The following is a 9,013-nucleotide window of genomic DNA, read 5'->3' on the forward strand; positions in this document are numbered from 1 at the left end:
TAAATGATGCTTCCAAAAGCTTTTTTTCTCTCATGTTGTGTCTTAGAAGGTGTATTTACACATTCAGGTATAGTAAACATTTTTTAAACAAATTTTTAATTCAATTTGCAGTTTAGTAGAACATCCTAATTTAATACCATGTCTTTTTTTTGCGGGGGGGGGGGGGCAGCCTTGGGGCTTGAAGTCAGGACCTGAGTAATGTCCCTGGCTTATTTTTGTTCAAGGCTACCACTCTACCACTTGAGCCACAACGCCACTTCTGCCTTTTTCTATATATGTGGTGCTGAGGAATCGAACCCAGGGCTTCATATATGCAAGGCAAGTACTCTACCACTAAGCCATATTCCCAGCCCCGATACCATGTCTTCTAAGGTAGAGTTTTTGCAATAAGCTGCTTTTGATTTGGATTGTTGGTAAGAATATTTGGTATTAGGTAAGTGATGGTGACTATAATCCTAAAGGCAGATTTTTAAGTTGGACATCCTTGCAGACAGGTTATTGTGTAACAGGCAGCTTTTGTATTTGAAGCTTCTGGTGATGCTGGAAATGAAACTTAGCCTCATGCATGCTGAACAAGTGCTCTACCACTGTGGTAGAGTGCCAACCTTGACATTTTTTTATTTTTATTTTTTGCCAGTCCTGGGCCTTGGTCTCAGGGCCTGAGCACTGTCCCTGGCTTCTTTTTTGCTCAAGGCTAGCACTCTGCCACTTGCGCCACAGTGCCACTTCTGGCCATTTTCTATATATGTGGTGCTGGAGAATCGAACCCAGGGCTTCATGTATACGAGGCAAGCACTCTTGGCACTAGGCCATATCTCCAGCCCTTGACATTCCTTTAAAAAATTGTTTTTATTATTTACTACAAATGATGACCATACCAATATTATCACCAATAATGAACTAAACTTGTATCTCCTTTTTGCCCACTTCCCTGTGTGGTGTGTTACATTTAGCTGCATTTTCATAGTGATATCACAGTTCAGCTTTCTATATTGGAAAATTAAGATTAAATAATCAGATTTATCTAAAACAATATAATGGAGTTATGCCAAATTTGTGAATATAGAAGTATATTTGAGTATAACTTAAACAGCTTGAATATTTTTAATAGTGTCAGTAATACAACTGGTAGGTTATCAATAGTTGGAGTATATACTTAGGAAAATTAAATTTATACCTGGGTTAAGAAACTAAAACCTGGTGCTGGTGGCTCACACCTGTAATCATAGCTACTTAGGAGGCTGAGATCTGAGGATCATGGATTTTGTTTTGAAGCCAGCCAGGGCAGGAAAATCCAGGAGAAATCTTATCTCCAATAAACTACTCAGAAAAACTGAAACGTGACATTGTGGCTCAAGTGGTAGAATGCTAGCCATGAGTTTAAGTCCCCAGACCACCAAAAACAAAACAAAAAACCAAACTTAAACCGGTGCCTACAGCTTCCCCAGAACAAAGTACATCTTTTTTGGTAGAAGTAAATCACCTGCCCCGCCTCATTCCCCCAAACACTAATATAATCAGCTGTTCACTAAGATTATTTTGTTAGCTAAAAATTCTTAAGTCTTCACAGGTTTAGTTCCTCTCCCACAAACTATAGTGTATCTTGCCACTCTAGTGGTTAAAAATTGTGTTTTGTAACAGTTTTCTTGTGTCTGTTGGTTTACCAAGAGGCAACAAGTTGTCATCTGTGGTCTCTATTTGTAAAATTTCTTTCTTTTTTTTTTTTTTGCCAGTCCTAGGCCTTGGACTCAGGGCCTGAGCACTGTCCCTGGCTTCTTTTTACTCAAGGCTAGCATTCTGCCACTTGAGCCACAGTGCCACTTCTGGACATTTTCTATATATGTGGTGCTTGGGAATTGAACCGAGGGCTTCATGTATATGAGGCAAGCACTCTTGCCACTAGGCCATATTCCCAGCTCCTATTTGTAAAATTTCTAAGGTTCCTTTTTTGTGTGTGTGTGACAGTACTGGGGCTTCAACTCAAGGCTTTATACTTTTTGCTTAGCATTTTTGCTCAGGGCTGGCACTACCACTTGAGCCACACTTCTACTTCTGACTTTTTTTTTTTTTTTTTCCCAGTCCTGGGGTTTGAACTCAGGGTCTGGGCATCCTTCCTGAGCTTCTTTTGTGAAAGGCTGGCTCTCTACCACTTGAACTACAGCGCCACTTCCGGCTTTTTCTGTGTGTGTGGTACTGAAGAATTGAACCCAGGGCTACATTGCATGCTAGGCAAGCACTCGACCTCTACCGCTACCTGTATTCCCAGCCCCTGAATTTTTTTTTTTCAAGTTAAGGAGATGAGTCTCTTGGATTTGTCTGCTTAGGTTGGCTTCAAACCAGGATCCTCATACCTCAGTCTCCTAAAGTGGCTAGAATTAGAAGCATGAGCCATCTGGTGGTTCCTTTTAACAATAGCACTGATTCCTTGAGGCTTGAGATCTCACAAGAGTAGTGTGATGTAGACTTGTGCACAGGGCTGGGAATATGGCCTAGTGGTAAAGTGCTCGTCTCATATACATGAAGCCCTGGGTTCAATTCCTCAGCACCACGTATTTAGAAAAAGCCGGAAGTGGCGCTGTGGCTCAAGTGCAGAGTGCTAGCCTTGAGCAAAAAGAAGCCAGGGACAGTGCTCAGGCCTTGAGTTCACTCCCCAAGACTGGCAAAAACAAACAAAAACAGACTTGTGCACATTGAGTCTCATGTTTATAAAAATTTACATGGCCATAACTCCTGTCTTTAGTGGACTGATAATTAAGGAAAAAGAAAAGGGATAATCTTGTCCTTTCATAGTGAACACTTGTGTCACTATACTACTGTTCCCTCCTCCATAGTAGAAGCCAAATTTTAAGTCTCCCCCTGCATCCATAGTGATTGTATCCTTGCTCAGCAGGGTTGAGTGTTAAGACTCATGCTAGCCCAATTCAATGGCATGGTCAATGGACTTGATGTATAATTTGAGCCAATGATGTGTTGGGACTTCTTCAAACTGAGCTCAAAGAATGTGACAAAATTTTGTGGTTATCCCACAGAATGGGGATGAAGCCAGTAATACAGGAGAGCAGACCCAAGAGTACACACCTGGGAGTACACACCTGATCTGTGAACATCTTACTTGAGGTAATTTCCCTTACTATAGCCATTTTGAGTAAGGCTTTCCAGTTCCTAGAAACTAAAGTGTGAGTATTATGAATGGCATCCATTTAGTTTACCCCATGTCTGTTTGATGATCTAAGAATATTGTCTTTTTTTGACTAATGGGAGATAAGAGTCTCATGGACTTTCCTTCTTAAGCTGACTTGGAATGTGACCCTCAGATTTCACTTCTCAAGTAGCTAGGATTTTAAACGTGTGCCACTGGAACCCAGCTATAACTTGTATAACTTTTGAAGTGTGATATTGCAAACTGGCCTAGAGTATTTTGTTGTGGTTTTCAAACTTCTTTTATTGACTTGTTCATACTTTGATACCTTGTTGCTGGGGAAGCTAAATTATAAGTTACAGTAATATATTACCTTTAAGTATTTTTCAGTTCAGTGTTTATAAATGAGCTCAGGGTATTAAATGGTCTCAGTTTTTAAGCTGATTTTTAATCTGAGGGTATGCAAACTGAATTTTACCCTTTGATATGAATTTACAGAGAAAATATGGCACACACATGCAAACATGCTGTTATCCATTAAATATGTGTTAAATATGTCTTGTTCCCATTGTTAAACAGAACCCAAGCCTTTGGTCTACAAGGACTATTGGCTTTAGAGGTTTGTCACATGGCAGTTTGTACTACCTTACTACTAATGCTGGATCCTTTATGAGCCTGTTGAGTGTTCCTGTGTATCCCAGGGGAGTCATTAAACCCAAAGGGAATATCTTTTTATTTTATTTTATTTTTTTATTATCAAACTGAATTACAGGGAGGTTACAGTTTCATACCTTAGGCCTTGGATACATTTCTTGTACTGTTTGTTACTTCGTCCCTCATTCCCCCTCCCCCCTCCCCCTTTCCCTTCCCCTCACCCATAAGTTGTTCAGTTCATTTACACCAAACAGTTTTGCAAGTATTGCTTTTGTAGTTTGTCTTTTTTTATCCTGTGTCTCTCGAATTTGGTATTCTCTTTTCAATTTCCTAGTTCTAACACCAGTATACACAGTTTCCAATATACTCAGATAAGATACAGAGATAGTGTAGGTACAACCACAGGAGGGTGATACAAGAACATCATCATTAATTGAAGCTACAGTTACACATGGCACGTTGAAAGTAGTTACAACTGTGATATAACAATTGTTTCCATAACATGGAGTTCATTTCACTTAGCATCATCTCATGTGTTCACAAGGGTATAGCTATTGGGCTCTTGTGATCCTCTGCTGTGACTTGCCTACACCTGTGCTAATTATTCCCTATAAGGGAGACCATAGAGTCCATGTTTCTTTGGGTCTGGCTCACTTCACTTAGTATAAGTTTTTCCAAGTCCTTTCATTTCCTTACAAATGGGGCAATGTCATTCTTTCTGATAGAAGCATAGAATTCCATTGTGTATATGTACCACATTTTCCTGATCCATTCGTCTACTAAAGGGCATCTAGGTTGGTTCCATATTCTTGCTATGACAAATTGTGCTGCGATGAACATTGTTGTGCTGGTGGCTTTAGTGTGATTTTGTTTGTGGTCTTTTGGATAGATACCCAAAAGTGGGGCTGCTGGGTCATAGGGGAGTTCTATGTTTAGCCTTCTGAGGAATCTCCATACTGCTTGCCAGAGTGGCTGAACCAGTTTATATTCCCACCAGCAATGAAGTAGGGTTCCAAAGGGAATATCTTTGGCCAAAGAACCTTGAGAATCACAGAGAGATTTGCTGAGTTTTAGAATTTCTTTTATTTGGGAAGCGATACTTAATAAAAGGCAATATGGGAGGAATGCATACATTTCATGTAAAACTTCCCTAGTGATCCATGCTGAGAGTGACAGATTATCCTCATGCAATCTGCATCCAGACTTTGTCCAAATGTCTTTTCTGAATTCAGATCTAATTGTTGACATTCTGTAATAGCCTTTTGAATATCTCAGGGTTTTATGGTTGTTAGAATCTTAGCAGGGTGCTTGTCTTATACAGTGATAAGCAAGGACATTTTGTTGACTATTTATATCATCCTTTTTGGGATATATTATGACCTTTATATTAACCACTCCCTAAGGAAATATTAGGGTGTGTATATATATGTATATGTGTGTATATATGTATGTATGGTCTTTAATCTGGTGACTTATTTTGGCTGATTTCTTGCTGAGATAAAGAACCCAAGCATATTTGCTATAACTGTGTATATAACTCCATTTTTTTAAAACTAACCAACAATCTCTGGTTGAGTGTAACAACTTCAGCTATCTCGGCAAATTTTGCCTCCTGTCCTATTCTCAAAGTGAAGTGAGGTGTGATATAATGTATCCATCCTGACATTTGACAGAATGAACAAGTTTAAGTTTGTTTTTTAAAATCAATTTGGGGTGTAGATCATCATTTCTGAATATTAGTCAAAGCTACGAGCTTCTCCTTTTCCAGGTAGTGAAAGAAGAGCAGTAGCAGCACCTAATGTATAACACTGACTTCCTAGGTGGTAAGCCCACTCACTTGTGAGGTCTTCTCATTGCAACAAGCAGCCAAGATCCTGCAACATAAAACACCACTAACTTTAAAGGTGACCTTAAAACAAGGTCTGCATAAGTAATTTAGTGGCTTTAGCTATTGCCCTTACAAGTTAAGATGGCTTTGCTGAAAGTAAAAAGATGGTTATAAGCCCTTGGCTTCTAATTATTCCTGGAAATTGAATCATAACATTGAAAACTTGTTAATATATTCAATGTACAAACAGACAAAAAATTTGTGATAATTAAGAAAGCCCAGAATGAGATGTTGAAGATCTAAACTCCATGCTATAGCATAAAAACCAGGCAGGATGATAGGTAAGTGAATGACTTGTATCTGGGTTCCAGTGACAACTTACAAAACTAGTGCAGGTCTTAGGATGACAAGAACTTTCATTTACAGAAGACATCAATCCTTTCACATTTATTGTGGCTACTTATAAACTTGGAATTTCTATTATTCTGTTGTGTTTTCAGGTATCCTGATTTTTATACATGCATTCTCCTTTTCATTTTGGTTGCTAGAAAATTTTCTTTCAATTTTAATAATATATATTATAAATAGAGCCTACATATGCTGTATTTTTCTCTTCCATTGAAAATGATGCTATTTTAAGGTTCTCTTAAAAGTTCTTACAAGCATGTTTAAACTAACAAATTTTAAAGTTAATCGTGATTTTTACTTGTCTTTCAAATGATGTAGTATTGCTTTTTAATCCCACCATTTAGGTATTACTATTATTTTTGTTGCCTTCTTTAGTCAACACTAGCTTATATTTTCATTTGTTTTTCTCACTTTGGTATTTTTTATCAAGGACCTTTTTTTGAGTTCATCTTATTTCTTCATAGAGCAGGTCCAGCAAAGTGTAGAATCCAGTAATAAATTAATATCTTTTAAGGTCTGTTTTTCCCTGGGACTGCTGTTAGGATCTCCTTTTTGTAACTCTTTGGTGTTTAGGTATAAATCTGTTTGCTAATGCTTCTTAGAATTCTTGAAGATATTTTATTCTGATGGAGTTTTGTCTTTTTACCAGTGTTGGAAAGTTTTTAATCATTATATCTTTGTATATTATTTCTTCCTTGTAGTCTTTGGAGTCTTCTGATGCTCTTCATGATAAAAATTCCCCCTTGTGGGCTCTCTCTCGACTTCCCCTCGCTTGGGGGGGAAGGGGCTTGTCCGCCCCTTCCTGGGTGGCCCTTTGTCGCTCTCACGTGAGAGCGATGGCCACAGGTAGCCTCGTCTCTCTCGAATTCCCCTCGCTTGGGGGGGAAGGGGCTTGTCCGCCCCTTCCTGGGTGGTCCATTACGGCTCACGAGGGAGAGATGGCCACGGGTAGCCTCAGTGGCGTGTGGTCGCAGGGTGCCCCAAAGCCGCCAAGAACGACACTGGGCGCGTGGGTCCCTGGAGAAAACCTCTAGGGCTTCTGTTTATTCAAATGAGGAACCTCCCAGATATACTCCAAAGGCGGGCACAAGAGAGGGGCCCCTGATTGGTCCCAAGGAGCTGTCCCTCAAGTGATGTCAGACTTCCTTCTCTTCCTGTTAAAGACAGGAAGAGGAGGGACAGGCTGAGGTCAGCTGTGGCCCCTTAAAGGTGCAGCTGACCCCAACACCCCCTGGCCTCAATTTCTGATTAATTCCCTTTTATGTTGTCCTTATTACTCTTTGCTTCATTTTGAACAGACCTATCTTCAAATTTATTAATTCTTTCTTCAAACATGCACAATAATTTTGTCACTGGATTTCGAATTAATTGATACATTTATAATTTTGAGGACATCTGCCTGCTCATACTTTAAACACTTTCTATATAATCCCTTCTATATATCATGTTTTTCTGCATTTAGTGATTGTGGTCTGTTATGGTATTTTGTGTTTTGCTGAGTGTCAGTCATGGTGGTTTTCTCTTGGGTAGGAAGGTTTGGGAGATGGGGTTCATGTTTAAATGCTTGGAGGCCTGGCTTTCAGAATTGTTCCTCTAGGTTTGCATTTATGTCTGTCAGTTATATAAAGGTGCTTTAAGTTCTCATCTTGAAGTTTTTATACCCTAGGGGTAGTACAATGTTTGCCTTTGTGCAGCGTCAGTTTGTGGATAAAAATCTACAGAGGAAAGAATATTTTTTTTTTCTTTTCCCAGCACTAAGGTGAAATGGGCACATTCCTTATTAAGGGCCTTTAACTAGATCTTCTTACCATCGTGGGAATGTAAGTGGGTTTCATATAACCTCTCATTGTAGTTTCTAGGGATTTTCTCCAGTGCCTCTGTTTGTGGAAAGACCAGTAAACTAACAGACTCTTCTCCAGGGGCTAGTTGTCAGTTCTTGGCCTTAGTTAGCTACCTCACTAGATTACAATATCTTTTTTCCTTCTTTCCTTCCTTCCTTCCTTCCTTCCTTCCTTCCTTCCTTCCTTCCTTCCTTCCTTCCTTCCTTCCTTCTTTCCGTCCTTCCTTCCTTTCAATTCTTGCCTATAAGGAGGTCTCAAATGCCTAGTCATATGTTTAAAGAGATTTTTTAAAAAATGATTCAGGACTTTTAATCCTTGAAACTACTGAAGGACAGAGTAGGAAAGACACTAGAACTTATAGGCACAGGAAGGAACTTCCTGAATAGAGTCCCAGGGGCACAACAAATAGGAGAAAGACTCGACAAATGGGACTACTACAAATTAAAAAGTTTCTGCACAGCTAAGGACATAGCCACCAAAATAGAAAGACAGCCAACGATATGGGAAAGGATATTTACCAGCACAGCAACAGACAAAGGCCTGATATCGGTCATCTACAGAGAACTCAAAAAACTAAGCCCCTCCAAGCCCAATAAACCTATTAGGAAATGGGCAAAAGAGCTAAAGAGAGACTTCACAAGAGAAGATATAAAAATGGCAAAGAAACATATGAGGAAATGCTCAACATCCCTGCTAGTAAAGGAAATGCAAATAAAAACAACCCTGAGATACCACCTCACCCCAGTTAGAATGGCCTATACTCTGAACTCAGGAAACAACAAATGCTGGAGGGGCTGTGGGGAAAGAGGAACCCTTCTCCATTGTTGGTGGGAGTGCAAATTAGTACAACCACTTTGGAGAACAGTATGGAGGTTTCTCAAAAAGCTCAATATAGACCTACCCTATGACCCAGCCATACCACTCCTAGGCATCTATCCTAAACAGCAAAATCCAAGATATCAAAAAGGCATTTGTACTACCATGTTTATCGCGGCACAATTCACAATAGCTAAAATATGGAAACAACCCAGATGCCCCTCCACAGACGAATGGATCCAAAAAATATGGTACTTATACACAATGGAATACTACATAGCGATTAGGAATGGTGAAATATTGTTATTTGCAGGGAAATGGTCGGAA

This window comes from Perognathus longimembris, chromosome 14 (assembly GCF_023159225.1).
Source record: "Perognathus longimembris pacificus isolate PPM17 chromosome 14, ASM2315922v1, whole genome shotgun sequence".
Classification (NCBI taxonomy): Eukaryota; Metazoa; Chordata; class Mammalia; order Rodentia; family Heteromyidae; genus Perognathus; species Perognathus longimembris.